General features: G+C 49.2%; 1 protein-coding gene across 2 annotated transcripts in view; it reads left to right on the top strand.

The window, feature by feature from the left end:
* The first annotated feature begins 9,826 nt into the window (after nucleotides 1–9,826).
* Nucleotides 9,827–19,976, top strand: part of Blk (BLK proto-oncogene, Src family tyrosine kinase) — a 47,035-nt gene continuing 36,885 nt past the window's right edge. For both annotated transcript variants that reach the window (XM_087216740.1, XM_004848453.3), the window contains exon 1: nucleotides 9,827–10,107. The gene's annotated coding sequence lies outside the window, so the exon portion shown is untranslated. The remainder of the gene's footprint in view (nucleotides 10,108–19,976) is intronic.

Raw genomic sequence — 19,976 nt, 5'->3', positions numbered from 1 at the left:
TGTGCTTTCCATTCTCTGTTCCAGAAACCCAGAGCCAAGCAGGCGGCCCCTTAGCTGGAGAAGCTGCCCTGCGGCTCTGGCCTTGCTGTCTTTGTTCCTCCTCACTCTGTTCTACTGTACTGCGTTCATCTCCCATTCGCCCCATTCCTCCATCCCATCCTCTTTAAGCATGTTTTATCTTGATGTGTTATGGATATGTCTCTTTGGGAACAAAGTAACAAGACCATCTGTGATACGGAATGGGCAGCATTTCGAGCAGTTGTGAGAGCTACCTGGGGCCCAAGTGCCGCAAGTTAGAAGATCCCAAGGTCTTCCAGGGCCTCCAGGCTTCCCTGCCCTCCCCAGAGCCTCCTGCTCCTCATTCCCAGAAAGAACTTTGCCAGATGCCGACTCCTGCAGTCCCTGAGCCTGTGCAGCCCAGCCCACCCACCAACCAGCCTGCTCTTTCTTGCTCTGGGCTTGGTCTGTGTCCCATGGAATGACCCAAGCTCAGTGACAGCGTCTGCTGCAGCCCAGGGAGCCCAGGAGCCTCCCAGATGTGCAGGCCTGCAACAACTTCCATTGGCTTGGTCTTGACTCACCAGGGTGGGCTCTGCCACGCCTCGGGGTCCCTGGGGGTCTCAGGAGGGCCTGCAGCAGTTGAGCTGCAGATATTACTGCCCTTTCTTTAAATTACTGAGCAAGTTTGGTTTGTGGCAGCTCAGCCTTCAGGATTTGAAGTTCCCAGCACATCTGCTCTCAACTCAAACCGGTCATTAGTGGGATTGTGGAAAGGAGGTCTGGGAAGTGTTTTCTAAGAGGCAAATGTTGGAGAGAAAAAAGGACTGGACTGCAGACCAGGAGGCCTGGGATTCGATCCTGTGCCTCTGCTCCCTAGCTTGTGGCTTTAAGCAAAATTCTTTCTTTTCTTAACCCTGTGAAATGGTGGCCATCAGACTCAGATCTGAGGAGTGTCTTGGTCACTCACAAGGACCAGTCAGATTCTTGGGGTACAGTGATTCGCAGGGAGAAGAGCCTTTCTCATGGGTCTGACTGTATTCTGGAGAGCAAAGACGGGCAAGCAATCAAGCCCATAGGAGAGGCCCCTTTTGGTATTGATTAGCATCATCCAGAAAAGAAAGGGCCACCCAAGGGAGAGCAGTGGGGAGCGGGCAGTGGAAAGTGATCAAGAAAGCAACTGTCCAGGCCACGGACACCCTGCCCTGGGAGACAGCAATGGGAGTGGACACAGTGGGCAGACTCAGACGCCACTGGAGGTGGAGCCCAGTGGATGTGCTGCCTGGGAGAAGGTGTCAAGCACATCCATCCCTGCCGGACCAGGTGGAGTCTGAATCATTCACAAACAGGCAGCCCTTCCTGAGCAAGGCTGGTGGCGGGGGGCGGGAGGACCCAGGCAGAAGACACCAGGTGTCTCTCTGGGAGGACTTGAGCATAGGCCAAGCACCAAACTGCACTGCTGAGCTGATGTTCAAACTGCCAGAAGAGTTCGATTAGCACCCAGGGAAGTGCAGCATTCTGGGCCGGTGGGACGCTCAGCCTGGGGCCATTGGCAGCTGGAAGTCAACAGCTTGTGGGCCCCTGCTGGGCTGCAGCACAGCCCACGGACACACGCAGGCAAGTGGAGCCACCTGTGGCGCGTGTGCACGCACGTGTGTGTGTGTGTGTGTGTGTGCGCGCATGCGCGTGTGCATACAGGGACACAGTCATGGGGACGCCTGGCTTTTGAATACACACTTACTCAGGATAAGCACAGGGAACTGGCTTTCCAGCTCCGTGCCAGACTTCTGCACCAACACTTGCGTTTTCCCCCAGATAACAGCCCAACATGGGATAAAAGTTGCTGCTTCCTGTTTGCAAAGGGAAAGCAACAATGCAGAGGACTTGAATTCCTCAACCAAGGTCACATTCAGCAAGTGGTAGAGCCAACGTGAAATGTTTCTGACATATCAGCCTCCAATCTTTCTGCTCTCTACACCAGGGCAGAGGTCAGGGGATTGAAGCAGGGCCTCACCAGGGAAAGGAACCTTTATAAAGCAGCTCACCCTCAGACTCCCGGCGGGGAGGGGACATGGAAGTGCACAGAGCTGTGAGGCCAGGGATGCAGCAGAAGCAGGGAAGAGAAATCTGGGGAGGGGCTGGGGTCACACTGAGTTACCCTGTGCCACCCCCTTTCCGCTTCCAGCCTAAGTATCCTCAGCTACAGGAGGGAGAGGAGGTAAATGAGAGGTGGAAAACCCCAAGGTCTTATTAATTCCAGAATATCGTGTGACCAAGCCCAGCAGGCAAAGGGGCAGCCCCTCTCTCTGTCATTCATTGTCCCACTTGTGATAGAAGGTTGGGGCTTAAAACAGGTTTGCCTTCGACAGCGCACAAAGCCACAGCACCATGGAGGAAGAAATGGCCAACGGAAGTCAGCCAAGCACCCTGGAGATGAGGGGAAAGCTCCAGCCGAGGGGTAACCCTGCCCAGCTCCTCTGATCGCTGCCGTGAGGGATTCCCACCCTGAGGACTTCTCAAAACAAAACAGGAACCTGGATTTAAATAGAAATCTCCTGGCTTTTAACTACTGTCACCAAATACAACATTTAAAGTAAATGGGCTAAAAAGCAAGAGGGCAAACAAAAGGCAAAACACATCTGGGGTAGACTGTCCCTGGACTGGACCAGCACCCCCTTCGTAGCAGGGGGGCAGTCTGTGGGTGCCATGACCTGCTCTGCCAGCAGCTACAGTCAGGGTGCATGCAATAGGCCGCCCTCCTCACAGGTACCAGTGCCAGCAAGCCAGCTTGGCCTCTGGCTGCAACCAACCAGGACAGCTGTGCAGTGAAGTCCTCCTGAGGATTCAGAGCTACCAACCCTCCCCGAGGACCTTGGGTGTCCCCATGGTCACGCCTTCCAAGTGTCCAGCCAACGTGGTCCCAGTGATGAAGGCTAACGTCCAGATGTTTCTCTGGGCTCAGCAACTGCTCTAAAAGCTCTGTGTCCATCGCTCACTGAATCTTCACCAACCCTAGAGAATAGATGTCGTTGTCATCCCACTCCGAGGCCAGGGAACACACCCCAGCCAGGTTAGGGGACTCTATGCTGTTGGTCACCAAGCTATTTCAGTGTTACTTAGGGACTCACAGGCGAGGACTTTCATGACTGGGTGCATTGTGTGTTTAACTTAAAAGAAATGGTAACAAAAATTTGGGGTGCGTTTTGAGAGCCAACCACTGTCAGACCTGTTGTTACAAGAACCTTAAGAAGTGGACCTTGTCTTCCTCGTTTTAGAGATGAGGAAACTGAGTCCCCAGCAGTTAGGTGACGCAGCTGAAAGTTCACGGCTGGTGAGTTGATACAACTGGGATTCCAGCTTCACACTACATGGCAGGAAGGCCTGAGCTCATCCTCTGGGATCCGGCAGCTTCTCAGGCTCAACAGACTCCCATCCAGGAACTCCACACCAGCATTTGCTTTTGCTCTCTGGGGCTTGATTCCTGAATGATAGTGAAAATCAACCTAGTTGGTCAAACTAACATTTAAAAAACAAAATAGATATGGAATGATGTCAGCAAGGTGGCAGGCTAGAAGCTCCCACCCCTCATCCACCGACAAAAACAATAATTTAACAACAACCACAGATGAAAATAGCTTTGGGAGTGCTGGAGAGTATGATTAGGAAGCTGCAAAACCCCCAGGGAGGACAAAAACTGAGCATGGTGGCATTGGAATACGTAGGAAGCTCTTTGCCTATGTCACCCCAACCTCAGACATAGTTCAATGCCAGGAAGTTTTTCCGTGTCCTTGATTTCCTTCATGGGGGGAAAAGGCAGGCAGCAGGAATCCAACAGCTTCCTTCACTGGGAATCCCAGAAGCCTTGCTGTTGCCATGGTGACCTGCAGCCCTGACCACTGAAAAGGATGCCATCTTCACAGGGCCGACCCCAGCAGATGGAGCTGCTGGGCCCAAACCACACTGCCCCTCCACAGCCGGAACTGCGGCTGCAGCCCCTGTGCCCAGAGCTGCCGCTGTGCCTGCCTGGCTGGACTTGCCACCACACACACAAACACACACACACAGACACACACACACACACGCACGCACAAGATCCCGGCATTCCAAGCCCTACTGTCACTGCCCCTACATGCTCACCCGATAGTCCAATGGCCCAGGCACCACCAGTGCCCACTACCAAACCTGGTGCTGCCAGCTGCTGCCCAACATACACCCCACAGGCCTCGGACAAGCGTTCATGCACATCCCTGGAACCCCGCACCGCACCGGCCCTTGAGCCCACCCCCAGATGAAAGTCTTTTCCCCGGTACCAATCCACAGAGTTGAGAGGAGGTGACTGCTCCTGCCTGCAAACACCAACACAAGGCTCTGAGTATCACGAGGCAATCAAGGAAGCAGGAACCACCAAAGGATGCAATAAATTTTTAATAAACAAAGCAATGAAGAGCTGCAAATTTCCTGACAAGGAATTCAAAATAATTGTTCTAAAGAAACTCAACAAACTACAAGAGAATGCAAATAGACAACTCAACTATATCAGCAAAATAATACTTGAACTAAATTAGAAATTCAACAAGATATGTAAATAATACAAAAAAGAATCAAACAGGAATTCTAGAGTTGAAGAATACTATGAATGGAGTGAAAAAAATTTAATACAAATGATCCACAGCAGACTCAATCAGCCACAAAAAAGAATCAGCAAAGTCTGTTTTGTTTTGTTTTTTTGGTACCAGGGATCAAACTCGGGTCCTTGCGCTTGCAAGGCAAGCAGCAGAGCCACTGAGCTAAATCCCCAGCTCCTAGCAAACTCTTAAAACAAAAAATTTGTGGGCTGGGGATTTAGCTCAGTGGTTCCATTGCCTGCCTTGCAAGCGCAAGGTCCCAAGTTTGATGCCCAGTACCAAAAGAAATAATGACTGAAAATTTCCTAAAACTTGGAAAGGAAATAGATATCCAAATTCACGAAGGTAAAATAAAACCCCCAAATAGGATCGACCCAAAGAAGACAACATGAAGGCATATTATAATCAAATTGTCAAAAGTCAGGAACAAATAATTTTAAAAGCAGCAAGAAGAAAGCAACTCATCACATATAAAGGAAGCTCCAAAACACTATAAGCATGTTTCTAAGCAGAAAAATTGCCAGCCAGGAAAGTGGTATGATATAGCCAGAGTACCGAAGGAAAGCTGAGGTTGGGGTCTCCCAGTTAAGAATACAATACACTTTAAATTTAAGAATACACTTAGACTGAAAATGAAGGACTAGAAAGAGATACAAATTGTAACCCAAAAAAAGAAAAAAGAATAAGACAAACGAACAAGGATGCCAATATGAGTATCAAAGTAGACTTTGAGTATTGAACTGTCTCTAGAAATAAAGAAGGTTATTATATAATAATAAAAGGGTCAATTCAATGGGAAGATAAAACAAGTATAAATATATATATACACATATATGCCTAAATATGCATAAAGCAAATAAGATAGATCTGAAGAGAGAAAATGACAGCAATACAATGAGAGTAGGAAGCTTCAATATCTTACTTTCAATAATGGGTAGAACATCCAGACAGGAAAAAAATCAAACAGATTGCTGACTTGAACAACACTGTTGATAAATGGATCTTATACAGACATATAGAAACTTTAAAACCCAAAAGAGAAGAAGGTATGTACTTGCAAAGGCACATGGAAAAGTCTCCAGAGTAGATCACTTGTTCAGTCCCAGAATAAATCTCAACAAATTTTAAAAGATTAAAATTGTGCCAAGCGTCTTTTCTGACCTCACTGGAATAAAAGGAGAAATCAGTAATAGTGGAAAAATTCGCACATAATGGAAACTAAATAACAGATTCTAGGTTCCAGGGTTACGTATAGAAATCTGAAGCTATTTTGGTTATTGACCCGCTACTATCCGTTTTTCTCTCTGGAAACTTGTGACTATTCTCTTTACTTCATCATTCTGAAATTTTGCGGTACAGGCCCTTGGTATGTGTTTATTTTTATCACTATGCTGAGTCTTCAGTGGACCTTTTCAATCTGGAACAGGACTTTCACTTTAAAATATTTTCTTTAAATGTTTCATGATTTCTTCTTTTCTGTTTTCTTTCTTCCTTCTTTATGGAAGTTTCTGTTATTCAAGTTAATTTTTTCCCTTTTTCTCTTCTATTTTTTCCCCCTGTCTTTCTATTTTTTTGAGTTTTCTTCAGTTTTTATCTTCCAAATGTTTCATTTTTTTCTATTAATTCCTAAGATTCTCTGACTCTTCTTTTTTAAGCGTCCTAGTTTTCTTATTTTGTGGTTCAGTTTTATCTGTTATCTCTCCAGCAATAGCAACTAGTCTTTTTTGAACACTTTTTTTTTTTTTGGTACCAAGGACCAAACTCAGGACCTCATGCTTTCGAGGCAGGCGCCAGAACCACTGAGCTGAATCCCTGGCCCAGCTAGTCTTTTTTGAAGTGGTCCTTTCCTAAACTCATCCTGCATGTGCTCTGTATTCTCCAGGGTTTTTTCCCTCCTACTTGTTTTGTCTCTGTTTCTTTTAAAGATTGTTTTCCAAATACCTACTTATATGCTTATTCTTGTCCCATTTCTCTCTTGCACTGTAGTGATTCCGGTTTCTGTTTTATTTTCCTGAGAGCCGTTGTGCTTTATTTTAGTCACTGAATCTGGTTTTATATTACAGACTTAGTCTCTTCCATGGCGTGCTATCACTAATGTCATAATGTAGCTTTTACTCTTCATATTTTACATTGTTTTTGCTCTTTTCCCCTCAGAGTGTCTTTTCTTCCCTCATTTTTTTGGGGGGGGGACCAGAGATCGAACTCGGAACCTTGCGCTTTCAAGGCAGGCGTCAGAACCACTGAGCTAAATCCCCGGCCCTCTTCCCTCATTTTATAATAATCTTCCAATTATTTAGACGGAGGTTATTCTCAGACACCTTGAATAAGGAAGCCTTCCACCCTCCACTGCCCACCCCGCGTGGCTGGAGGAACACATTCAGATCTGCAGCCGGTCGTCCAATCATCCTTGGCGCTCGCTTTTCCTGTACCCCCTTGGGTTTCCCCCACCCACGGCCTCGCTTATGCCTATCTAAGAGTCAGTTAGGAACATATAGGACATTTATGTTATCAGCGCTTGCATAGTGCTCTTACTTGCAATTCTGGCTGAACCTCTGTCCACACTGAACCAAGATATAACCTCAAGCAGATAAAGCTGCAGCTTTTCACTTCCTGTCTAGAACTGATTCTATTAGCATTAGGCCACAAAACTACTGGTTTTCATCTTCCCACCCCATACCTAAGCTGCTATCTGCAGCTGCTTGTCTTCACCGACAACCTCTAGCCAAGCACACTACTCTGACTAGTAAACTTGTGCTTTTCCATAGCTAAGATGGCAAGGGGGTCCCCAGGAGAGAAGACCACAGACCATTGCCCATTCAGAGAGAGCAGTAGGCTTTTCTCAATTTGTTTTCTGGTTTTGGTTATTTTCTAGCTCCTTAACATGGTGTTTTGGTTTTTGTTTTTACAATTTGTCTAGCTTTATATTTGTTTCTTCAAAAGGAAATTGCTCAGCTTCTCATACCACCATCCATGGAGGTGAATCTTGGACTGGATTGTTTTAGGTTCTTTTCTTCCACTCAAATATTCTATTGCCTACAGCTTTGATTCTGATCAGAGACGAACTGCTATCAGGAGGCTGGTGTAGACTCATGGAAGGAGAGCTCTGAATTTTGCATAAGTCACCTCACATGTGCAAAAATAAATGGGAGCAGTGAGGCAGAAAGCTTCAGAGCTGGGGTTGTCTCAGCCCAGCCCTCAGGGACCTCTCTGTGGTCATCAACAACAGTGTCTAATGAAGGGCAGACACCCTTCGCCTCACCTGACATGGCGAGCTGCCCCCCATCTCCTCCCCAGGTCCTCTCCCCACCTCCCTTCTGCTTTTCTCATGGACACTGTGAGAGCAAACGTGGCTGAAGTGAACTTTCACTTCTGCTCAGACACCTGGCACCCAGTCTCCATGTCATTTCCTTGTTCTTTTCTGAGTAGCGGCTGGAGTGTGTGTGTGTGTGTGTGTGTGTGTGTGTGTTGAAGAGAGAGGTGACTTATTTTCAAGCCACATCAAGGCCAGCACAGTTAAACTTCTCCCCATGTCAAACTCCCATAGTTCCTCCCACTCTAGCCTGGAGTAGATGAACCATTGTCAGAGGAAAATGGATTTTCTCTTAGGAAACTGGAGTTCCTGCTCCATGTTTTATTCTCCATAGCATCAAGTCCAAATTTATGGACTTGTGTTGTCCGAACAATTATATATTCAGGCCCCACTGATAAAGCATTAGAGGCAATTCCAGCTGCTGCGCTAAATCCCTGTTTAGTAAAATATTCAACCCAGGAATCTGCCTGAGAGGTAGTTTGCAGGATTCTTAGTTCAAAGCCACTCCCTTGATAACTTCCACCAATAATCCTTGATGGGGTTATTGCTCTTGCCTTTGTGCCCTCTTAGGCCACTGTAACCACATTTACTGTGCCCCACTGTAACCATCCACAGGACGCCCTCTCCATGCTCCACAGGCTGAGTCCTCCAGGCTGCCGGTGTCTGTTTACAGCTCCAGCTCCAGCTCCTAGTGTGTGCATGGCGCAGAGTAGATGATCAGAAGTTTGTTGTGTTAATGGAATTTAAATGAGAAGCCAGAGTACTCTTATCTCAAATCAGTAACCTTTAAAATCATAAATTTAAGGAGTTTGGAACTCTCTCAACTTGTGTAACACTTAGGTCGGACTCTTACATGTCAGGAGGCCACTGTAGTTTTACACTAGTGGTCACTACCATGTACTGAGCATCCTCAGGGTGCTGGACACTTTCCCAAGCCCTTTGCAACCAAGTACAGGAAAAGACGAAGCAGCACGAAAGATGAGATTTGGGACTTAGATTTGCATATGCACACCAGATTCCAGTATTTGTCATTTACTAGGCACTAAATGCTGTGACAGGCACATTTTACATATGAACTCACTTATTCTCGCAAAAGCTGTGTTGGGAAAATGAAGCAGGTTGCTTCCACAGTGCCTTAGAACTCTGTGTTGCTGTTGCTACTGTGAACACCTCTTGAAAACTTTCTACAGCCCTAAACTCCAAGGAAAAACGCTCCAGACTGTGGGCTGTGGTGCAGAAACTGGCAGGTCTGCCCCACACCCCTCAAGGGTCTTAGGCCATCAGGGACCAGAAGGGCCTCCCCTGGCTCCCCCTGATGCCTGGAGGAGATGTTGGCCAGTGGCTCACCTTGGCTCTGGGTCAGCAGGTCTCATGTCATCTGGGCAGCCTGCTGTGGAGCAGGACACTCCCCACCACTCCAGATGCCGGGGTCCTGTCTCTGCTCCTCTAACTCTTCATAGCCAAGTGAAGCAGCACTACTGAAGCAGCTCTGAGATCAGATCAGCTACTTGCTGTGGTGCTGCAAAACCCAGGAGGCATTCACTCTTACTGAAAACCAATTTCGTTCATGCTCACCTGGCCACTGAAAGTACATAGCATTCTGTGACCTAGCTATTATTAGTATCATTTAAAAGGCAAAACCAAACCAACAAGGCTGAGGCAACGCTGCCCTGGCTGCCACAAGCAGGCCCCGAGCTGTTTGTCTGCAAGGCAGAGCAAAGTAGTCTGTAGTTGGCTGGAGGTTTGCTACCCCTGTCAGACTCGGTGTGGGAAAATTCTAGCCAAGCCACTAAACCAAAACCCCAGGAGGAAACCTTGGGGTGGTAGGGGGGCATTGTGACCAGTGTGGCCCAAGGGCAGAGGAAGGTCACCTGCTGTGGTCCTTTTTCTCTAGGGCAGAGGGGCTGTGGGACCCAGTGAACCCACAGAAGACTTCACAATGCCCGCTGGAGGAGGCTCTTGTTGACCGGCTCCTGGGGGCAGCTGCTGGAGCTCCGATCACAGACAGGGCACTGACACCCCTGCCCGCTACTGCAGGAAGCCACAAGCTACACAGACTGACTGAGAGGAGTTGGAGCCATCTGGGGATGGGCTTTCTCTGTAGACCTGCTGCTTATAGCTAGTGGGGCGCTGCCATCTGAGGAGCAATGGTGAGGAGCCGCTGAACACCACAAGGTAGGTCTCTGGCCCTTCCAGTTTCGGTGTCTCACATCTCTACCTTGTTCAGAGTGCTCCAAGGCCTAGAAGTTGGGTGAGCGGGCAGGGACATGGCCCTGGGATTTGGCGATGGAGAACGAGGGAATTAACCTGGTTGTGTGGGGACAGCAAACAGGCGCTCTGCCACTGGCTCCTTTCCAACTCAGAGAGATGTTCTGATTTACAAAAGCTCATCTCATCCACCAGGACGGAGTCCACCCTGGGGCTGGGCTGCAGGAGGGAGGTGACAAGGACACACAGGCCAGCTGTGGAGCTGGAGGCAAGTGACGGGGACTCCCTGGAAAGGGAGCAGCAATACCCACCGGCCAGAGCCCAGCGAGGTGGCAGCAACACACAGGAGCGCCTGGCTCAAGGTCTACGGCAGGCTGTTGCTTTTGTTTCACTTGGTTTGTTTTTGAATGAAGTTACTCTGTTTAGCAGTCATTCAGGGTTGGCATGACCGAACCTTTGTAGCTCGGAGATCTACTTCATCTGGAAAGGAAAGAATAGTTGATAACATATTTTGAGAGGATTTTTGAAATTTCTAGGGCTTTGATAGATTTGCCATTTGTTTTGTCATCGGTTGTTGATTTCACCCTCATTGACCCACACTACATGGGAACTAAAGACTGTTACTTCGTGGTCTGCAGTTACTGGGAATTCCCTAGATGCACGTGGGTGCTCCTGCAGCGTCAGTCCCTGAACCAGGAGTAAGGACTGGACCCAGAGCTGTGAGGTGCCGGACCCTGCAGACACCGGCTTACCCAAGTGGCAGAGGCCGGAGGACCTGTCCCTGTGCAGGGGCTCCGTCTAGCGAGGCCAGCAGGCCTGCCCCAGAGCTGTCGTGTGGTGAGGGTTGTGGGGACACAGGGTGGCCGTGGGCACTGTGAGCAAAGAGGAGACGTCCACACTGGTCCTGAGCTGTAGGACGTGGGAGTCACCTCTGTGAGAAGCTGAGAGGGGCGGCAGCCAGGGTGCCCACAGCAGCCTTCTGGAAGCGATGGTGGCAGGGGTAGGAGCTACTACAGGCTGGCAGCAGGGAGGCAGATGTGACCAGAGAGGCCGCAGTCACCACTTTTCAGTGTTGATTTTCATCTCCGAGCTTTGTGATTTTCATCTCAGCATTGTGATTTTCATCTACCCATCTTCCTGCAGCTTTGTGATTCGCTGGCTTCCACAGCAGCTCTAATCTGGCTGAGGCCTTGCTTCCGAGCGGGATGCACCTGCTCTGCTTGGGCCACAGGGGTGGGGGCCAGCCTGCTCTGTCCTACTCCCTCTCGACACATCTGCACCTCACAGTGGGATGCTGGCCAGGGCAGGGGCCCCCCTAACACGAGCTGGCTCCCCAGGCCTGCACCCCATCCTGCAGGCCACAGCGCACTCTGGGGAGAATTTTCCATTTTCTGGATTACAGGTGTGGGGATGGCAGTGCCCAGGGACAGCAGATTTCACCCAGCAGGGGTATTGGGGGAGAGTGGTAAACAATGCAAAACGCCACCGCAAAGTTCAAAGAGAAAGTGGGGACCACTGGGCCACGAACGACAGCTTCTCCCAGAGTGATCAGCGTTGGATCACTTCTACTCTGAGGCAGGATGAGCGTAGTTTATCAAAAAAAAACAAAACAACTTTTCATTTTGGAGTAATTCTAGATTTGCAGAGAAATGACGAAGGTAATTTTCAGCCAGGTTCCTGTGAGGTTAACATCTAACTTAACCATGGTACATTTGCCAGAGCTAAGACATTAACATCAACACAGTGGGATTAATTAGACTCCAGACTTTGTCTGGATTTAACCTATTTTTCTACTAGTGACTTTTGTTGCTGTTGTTCTAGGATCCAATCTGGGATCTGAGTTCTGCATTCGTTTTCTTAGTTTCCTCTGACCTGTGAGAGTTTCCTCATCTTTCCTTGTCTTTCATGAGCTTGACAGTTTTGAAAGTCAAGCATGTGGTGGACCGTCCCTCCATATGAGTTTATCTGCCCTTTCCAGTTAGTATCGGTTGTAGGTTTTAAGGAGGAACTGCATCAGAGCAGAAGTTCACTTAGTAATGACCTCACTGCTCTGTGACCTGTGTCCCTCCCTGTGAAATGGGAGCCACACCCACACCCGCGGTACAGATGTGAGCACTAAAATGAACCTCAAGTGTGAGTCCAGGGCTTGACATGTAGAGGAGACTCCCTGAGTCCCCGTGTGGTTCCCAGTGTCCCACTAAAGAACTAAAGAACAGTGCAGCCTGTAAACGGGTCATGAGGAAGTTCTTGTGGGTCTTGTCGTCACTCTCTGCTGGCCTCTTTGCACACCTGACATGTAGGGTGCGGGTGACCCGGGGCTGGGAGGGAAACAAGACCCGGCTGGGCTGCAGAACTTGAGGGTCCTCTCGCAGGGTCACTGAGGTGCAGGGAGGGTGAGTGCGTGTGCATGTGTAATATATACCCACGAGGAGCATCCTCAGGACATGAGATGCGTCTTGCTTACTGGGTTAAGTTGGTTCTGATCTTTGAGACCAGGCGTGCCTGGTGGGTTTCCTAGCGCCTGTGAGCTCCATGAACTTGGAGGCAAGTTGTATGAGGGTGAGCATTCTCTGTCAAGAGCATTGATAGCTTTCATCACCTTCCCAAATGTGTCTGCCTGTCCAACAATGTTTGGAATCACCATATCCACTATTTAATGAGGATAATTTACATTTGTCTTTCAGTGTGTTGTGGACATGAAGTGTGGAAAGGATTCGGGCAAGGAGTTAGTTGAAGCAGTCATGTAGGTTGGCAGCTGAACACGCAGCCTGGGGACCATAGGGGCAGAGTTCAAAGCTCAGCCCTGCCCCTGCATGGTTGGGTGACCTTGGGCAAATCAGAGCCTCTTCAACACATAACGGTCCTGACCTCTGTCTGCTAGCAGCCTGACCTGCCTCAGGCAGACTGTATCCTCTGGGGATTATTTCTGTCTCTGCTGATACTAGCACACTGCAAGCTTCTCCACATTACACCCAAAGCCCTGGTCCTTAGGCGAGTTGTACCTTCACAGCAAGCACAATTTCCATTCTTCTCACGCCACTCAGTTCTCGGTATCAGAATCACTGGGAGATCTTTGTAGTTAGAAAAGACACACTTTATACGATGACTTCTTTGATTTATTTTTATGCACAATATCTACTTTGAAATCTCAAAAAGGAGAGCACAGTTCGGCAATGTTTCTCCGAAGAGGAGATGAGTTTACTACAGTTGGGAAATGTGAGGCTAGATGTTGTGAGTGTTCCCGGGTCAAGCTGACCAAGACTTGTGTTTGAATCCCAGCCTTTGGACTGTTCAGTTAATCACGTTCCCTGAGGTGGGCTCGGGCATCCACTGTCCCTGGCCGGTGCTGATGACCACATAACAAAGTAGAAACTCGCGGTGGTGTTTACATTTACTGCCACTCACCAGTTCTTGCCCAAGAAGGGAGGTCATTCTGGGAGTTCCTTGCCTCTCCAGAGCAGGGTGTGGCTCTCAAGCCCTAACCCTGACCCCAGTCCTTTCCGCTCTTGCTTTGGACTCCAAGACACACAGGGCCAGAGTTGCGCCTGTCATCAATTGTGTGCAGGTCGCTGCCTTTGCTTTCCACCACATTCGTTTCCTGACCTAATTTACACTCTGGTCTTATATCTTCTTCTATTTTTTCTCTTATTGTATTGTATTTATTTTTATAAGTGTCCTCAGCTCTTTTTTTTTTTTTTGAAACTTCAGAAAATGCATAAATGAATAGAAACACATCCTGTGGATGCTCTGTAAAACTCAGCTCCCAGTTCATGAGCAATGCAAGGGAAAGTCCTATGGTGAAATGTTTAGGTGCGGGCTAGGATAGTAGACAAATAGCTTCAGTTTCAGCTGCCTACTTTTACAAATATTCCACTCTGCACTGTAAAGATCATATGAATTATTTTATTCTCTTTTATTCCTGCCACTTCTGTGGTACAAACTCATTTTACATTCAGATAGATTTAAAAGTTGTACCTCATATTTGTGGTTTTATTTGGCCGTCCCTATGGGAAAGGCTGGACTGTCCTTTTTTGCTCCTTAACTTGGAAAAGGGAAGATTTCCAGTTTGTGGCTTCCATCCGATGGCTCTGAGGCACCCATCAGTGTGGGCGAAGCGTAGGTCAAGATAGGTTTCTAGCAGATTGAGGGCAGTGTGTGCTAGAAACATTTAACAACCACTTTCCCGGACACAGATGTACCATGCACATTCATAGCTTTATTATTAAATTTGCTGATGTAAAGGTCGTGTAACACATAACTGTACAGAATAGAAAATATACACTATTCTTTATCATCAGTGCTACGCAGCCAGCTTAGTCTCATAGAAAGCTTTCACTGGCTTTTGCCAGTTTCTGTGGCCTGACTGGGGCTGCAGTTGAACTGCAGTTGGCATGGACATGAGTGGATATTTTCATTTACGTTAAGGAGCAGATCAAAGAGAAACAAGACGTCCGTTAAAACCGCAGTCTCAGTCATTGATGTGAGTGGCTTCTGCTCAGTTGGGTTAGGAATGGTTTCTAAATCCTCAGAAGTTTCCTCGAGTGTTTGTTATTCACCTTGACTGTTAAGTCAAGAAAATCAACAAAGCAAACGGACCCAGGTCTGTAGCATTTGCCTGTCCTGTGGTATCGACACTCCCGCCAAGCCCCAGTTCAAGCTGCGGAGATGTGGCTCACCGTGGGCTTGGCACTGTCACCTCACAGACACCAGGGACGCACATAACCGAAGTGTGGCTAATACCAGAATCCAGCAGAAGTAATTAGGAGCCAACGGGATTTACTGTTTATGACCTTTGTTTTTAATGTAATTCTCTCTCTTGTATTTTATATATAATTTAATATTACACTTAGAGCAATTTATTTCATTTTTTTTTTTGGTTTTTTGAGATAGTCTCACTATGTAGTTTAAGATAGTCTGGAACTCACTACGGCTTTAAACTCAGTGATTGGGGCTGGGGATTTAGCTCAGTGGTTCGGCCACCTGCCTCACGAGTGCAAGGTCCCAAGTTCAGTCCCCAGTACCAAAAAAATAAAAAATAATAAACCAAGTGATCTTCCTGCCTCAGCCTCCAGGGGCACTGGGATTACTGGTGTGTACCACCATGCCTGGCTATTAATTCATTTTATGTAGTTTTTATAATTTCATTTTGAAGAAGGATGTGCTGAGCTCCCAGCTCATAACATTCCTGAAAACTGGAATCTTCCAATGGCTTTTGCAAGCCAGCCCGAGCTTCTCCAGAACCATGGCGCTGAGCAGCGGAGTAACTCATCTCAAGACGCAGGCAGGGTGGGGCCTGGTGGCGTCTGGCTTGGCTGATGCCCCACAGAGAGCCTGCCTCTAGAGTTTTCCCAAGTCCAGAGGCCTACGGCCCCGCTGCATGCTCACTCAGCACAGGGAAAGAGGAGCCCCGCATGAGACCTTCTGACAGTGGTCAGGTCCCCACCCTGTAGCCGCTGGCCCAGTTCTCTCCAGGGCTTTCGTCTCTCCTCTGCCCACCTCGACCCTGAGCTGAGAGGCACAGTGACAGAACAGGAAGGAGAGTTCCATGCTGACCCCAAGCTGAGGCTGGCAAGCAGACCCCTGCTGTCTGGACGCCTGGGCTGGTGGCCCAATTTGCGAATGTGGAGGACAGAAGGGGAGACTGTGCCCATATTCTGCCAAGGTCTTACCCAGGCAAGGCCTCTGGCCTCCCCTGGAGCAGGGTCCTGGTTGGAGGGTGTCACTTACTCCGAAATGGCCACCCCACCTGCTACCAAGCCCTGTGTGAGCACCGCTGAGCTCTGGCTTGGATGCTCTTCCTGCCACCAAGTGTAAGTGTGTGCACAGAGTGTAAGTGTGTGCACTGCGTTTTCAAGCTGTGTTTACAAAGTTTGGAGCTGTGTAAAAGCGCTTGGAATGGGGAAGGAGTGGAGACGGGTTGGGGAGGAGGGGACAGCTTGGAAACTCTCAGAGCTGCAGGAGGGAAGGACGCGGACTTTAAAAGCAGAAAGCAGAATTCCTAACTGCCTGCCTGGGGTCAGCACTGCCCCTGGGAGCCATCCTAGAACAGTGGGCACAGGTGCAGGCCACCGAGATGGTGCCGAGATGCGGGCGGGCGCTGGTGTCCTGCCCAGCGGGTGAGTCGCTGTCCCAGAAGGGCCAGCGTGGCCACCCTGGCTCTGAGTGAAGACACTGCCCACACTGCGGGGCGTGGGAACCTTGCCGGGTCCCTCTGCTGTGAAGCCCATCCTCCTACTCAGAAGCACCAGGTCGGCCCACTCCCCTGCACTCCCTCTGCCTCCCTGGCTCCTCGTGTCCCCTGACTGTCATGACTGCCTGGGAAGTGCAGGAGGCCCGGAGGATGCAGAAATGGTCACAGAAACGGGCACAGCTCATTCATCCCAACCCAGATCCAGTTTTGGTGGGGCTGTCCGCGAGGTTCTGCAGTACACTGCGGCCACCAGATGAGTTACCACTTGAGTGTCCCAAGGCCAGACTCGTGGCAAAGGGCTCTGGGGCTGTGGCTTCCCCAGCTGTGGACTGGGCCGGAGATGGGGACTCGTCAGAGGCTGCGGTCACAGCCTTTCCCTAGGAGGCCTGCTAGCAGTGACCCATGTGCTGATCTCCGCCCCTCCCCAGGTCACCGTGACCACCGATGGTGGGCCTGTGCCCCCAGGGTTCTCTGCAGGAACATTCTCAGCAGTTTTTTCTCCATGGCTGCAGCAGACCTCACGCTCCATGGACACACTGTGGAGCCCCTAGCTTTGTTTCCAGAGTCAGCAGTTGCCAGCAGGAAGCCAGGCCAGGCCTGAGGCTTGGCAGCGAGGGACCAACACTCCCACCCCCGACGGGCCTGTTGTGCCAGACAAGTCGGGGACACGTCATTCACATCTGACCCTGCGTCACTCCACTGGTGGATGACGTGAGTGTAAAAGTTACAGACTCCCCTGATCTAGGCGTGGGAGTCCCTGCCGTTTGTGTGAGCTGGTCTCTGCTGTGGACCTCAACGGAGTGGGGTCTGACCTGAAGCAGGGCGGCACCGGAAATGCTGACTGCGCCTTAAGCTCTTCCCAGCACCAGCCTGGGGTTTTGTGGTCATCTGGGTCTGGGGGCTCCGGGGAAGCTGTGGAACCAGCAGGCGGCGGAAACGGAGACTGGGCTGCGGCCACTGGAAAGAACTGGCTAATTTTGTACAGACACATAGTGTGTCCTTGACTTTAAGACTGGAAAAATTATACAACCCTGAAGAACACTTTGAAAACAGATGCACAGCCCTCAATAATGCTGCCATGCTAGCCTTGCTCCCTGGAGCCGGTTGTCTTGGTTACCTGCTGCACAGGTGTTCGCTGCAGAAGCAGGAGGGAGGCGTGCTTTCCCTTTTCTTCTTTTCATTGCAGCACAAGCATCTCTGCCGTGGTGGCAGCTCTTCACCGTGACCGCGTCTGAGGCATCAGAATATTTCACTGTATTAGCTCTATGTCGTGTGGGCTTTTAGTCTGCTTAGTCTTTACCATCACAGAGGGCTGCGATTAAACACAAGGCAACAAGCAGCCCATAGAGCCATTCTGAACTGCACTGTAGCACTGGAGGCTTTTTCCCTAATCCCTCCAAGGAATGGCAGTTAAACGAGAGACCAAAGGCTCATCTTGGGGGGTGGGGGGCTGTGAATGGCTCTGTCAGTAGTGGCGATGGTGGCCGGAGTGTTTCATCCCCTCTCATCCAGCTCCCTGGAGACCGGACTTGTGGGCCAGGGCTGCTGATGTGGTCTTTGGCCAGAGAACAGACTCCCCGCTGCCTGGGAAGTGAAATGACTCACAAGGAAAGAAACCCCAGAGCATCGGTCTCATTTGTTCTTAATCAGAGGTCCGTGAACCATTCTGGGGCTAGGCTGGGAAAGAGGCCCTGAGACTGGGTGCCAGATTTGGCATGTAAGTTTAAATTTTGAAAAGTTTAGATGTTAAATGTTCATAATAGTAAGAGTGTATGATCAAGTTTCCTTACTGTGCTGGATAAATAAAATGCATTCAGTTTTTCAAAGTGACCTGTGATGTATAAATGTGTTGTCTGCAGATGGTTTCCTTAGATTCTCTAAGGGGGCTGTGGCCCCAGCATATTTTTATTTTTATTTTATTTATGTATTATTGGTGCTGGGGAGCAAACACAGGACCTTGCTCTTGCAAGGCAGGCGCAGTGCCACCGAGCTAAATCCCCCGCCCCCCAACGTATTTTTTAAACAACTGAGCTTCTCTCTCTCTCTCTCTCTCTCTCTCCTCTCTCCTGTTGCTGGGCAGTCTGTGATTGAAATGAACAGCTCTGAGGATCTGCTTCTACGTACGGAAGTCCTGAGCTCCAGCCGTGGCACGGAAGCCCAGGGGCTGAATTTTAAGGGTCTGAGACGCTTGCCAAGGGACATAGCGCTAGCCTGTGAGGAGCCCCGGATTGGAACCCAGGCTTTGCTTTGCCACGTCTGTGTGCACCGGCTTTGTTAAAGTGCCTCATTATTCCGAGAGTGGTTCTATTTCAACTTCTTTAACCAAAGCTAATTGCTGATGTGTTAGAAGGAAGCGATTCTGCCACGATTCTTGCCATTCCTGGTTCTTAACTAAAGGAAATGTTTTGACATTTTTAAAAATAGAAAGACCCACCCCCTAGGTTTGCATTTCTCTCCAGGGAGCTGGAGTGACACAGAAATATTGTGGTTGGTTAATTGTCCTTTCTAGCCACAACTGTTAGCCCTACGAGGTGAGCTGTATTTAGCAAACTGAAGTGTTACTGGTTAAGGATGAAGGAGCCAGTAAGACTGAAATTCAAGAGCCCAGACCAGAAAAGTTCAGCCACTGGAGTGGGAGATGTCAGCCCGCTGGCTTCCTGAGTACCGTTGGGCCTTCCTCTTCGAACAGCGGTTACTAGCAACACTCCGTGCACCACGACTTCCCACATGTATCTGGTTTCCTTTCTCGGTAGCCCGGTCTTGAATCTCCCCGAAGTCTAGCATGTAAATCTGGAAGCAAAGGGCATGAGCACGGTTCAGTTTCACGTCTACAGCTTCTCCCGGGGGTCTCTGCTAGGTTCCCCACTAATCATCACCAACAACTGGAGGCCATCGAAGGGAAGCCAGCCTGCAGCGGTGAGCAGTCGGGGCATGAAAGAGAGCAAGTAATATTTTCATCTTTGCACTTTTGATGCAGCACAATATTAAACATTACATAGTTGTGCCTCCATGACCTCAAAGTACTGGCTGATGATCACTGATCGGTAGATAGGATGACACCAGATTTGGGTATAAATGACATCTTTCTAGCATTCTCTTGGTAAACTGAATTGTCCTTTATGGCAGTGAGATATTTCTGGGAGAGACAAAAGTAGGCATTTTCTTATGTTTGGATTTTCCTGGGTTGATTGACTTGTTAATTCAGGGAATGATTTTTATATATGTGTGTGTGTGTGTGTGTGTGTGTGTGTGTGTGTGTGTGTGTGTGTTCCGGGGCTTGGGTGAGGCCTGAATATACAAAGATTAAGAAGAAGGCAGGAAGGAAAGAAGGAAGAGAGAGAGAGAGAGAGGGAGAGAGAGAGAAAGAAAGGAAGGGAAAAGAAAGAATCGCCCTTCCCCTGCAAGGCTGAGTGAAGGCGGATGTGCCTTCTGCCCCGTGGCTTTGTGTGAGGTTCTGAGGCTTGAGGAACGGTGGCCAAGGGTACAGGACCCCGAGTTCACGATGCCCTCACCCCACCTTGAGGGCAGATGCTCTTCAGCCGGCCCAGGGAGATCCCCACAGGAGACCATGGGCAGTGTTAGGGTAGCTCTTCCAGAGCTATCGTTTCTTATCCTGGCCCAGTCACTGTCTCCATTAGCATTAAAA

Source organism: Heterocephalus glaber, unplaced genomic scaffold (genome assembly GCF_053883595.1).
Source record: "Heterocephalus glaber isolate CG9 unplaced genomic scaffold, H.glaber_assembly_v1.0 deba00001460, whole genome shotgun sequence".
Classification (NCBI taxonomy): Eukaryota; Metazoa; Chordata; class Mammalia; order Rodentia; family Bathyergidae; genus Heterocephalus; species Heterocephalus glaber.
Note: the sequence above shows the minus strand (reverse complement) of the source record. Positions and strands in the feature narration are given on the sequence as shown.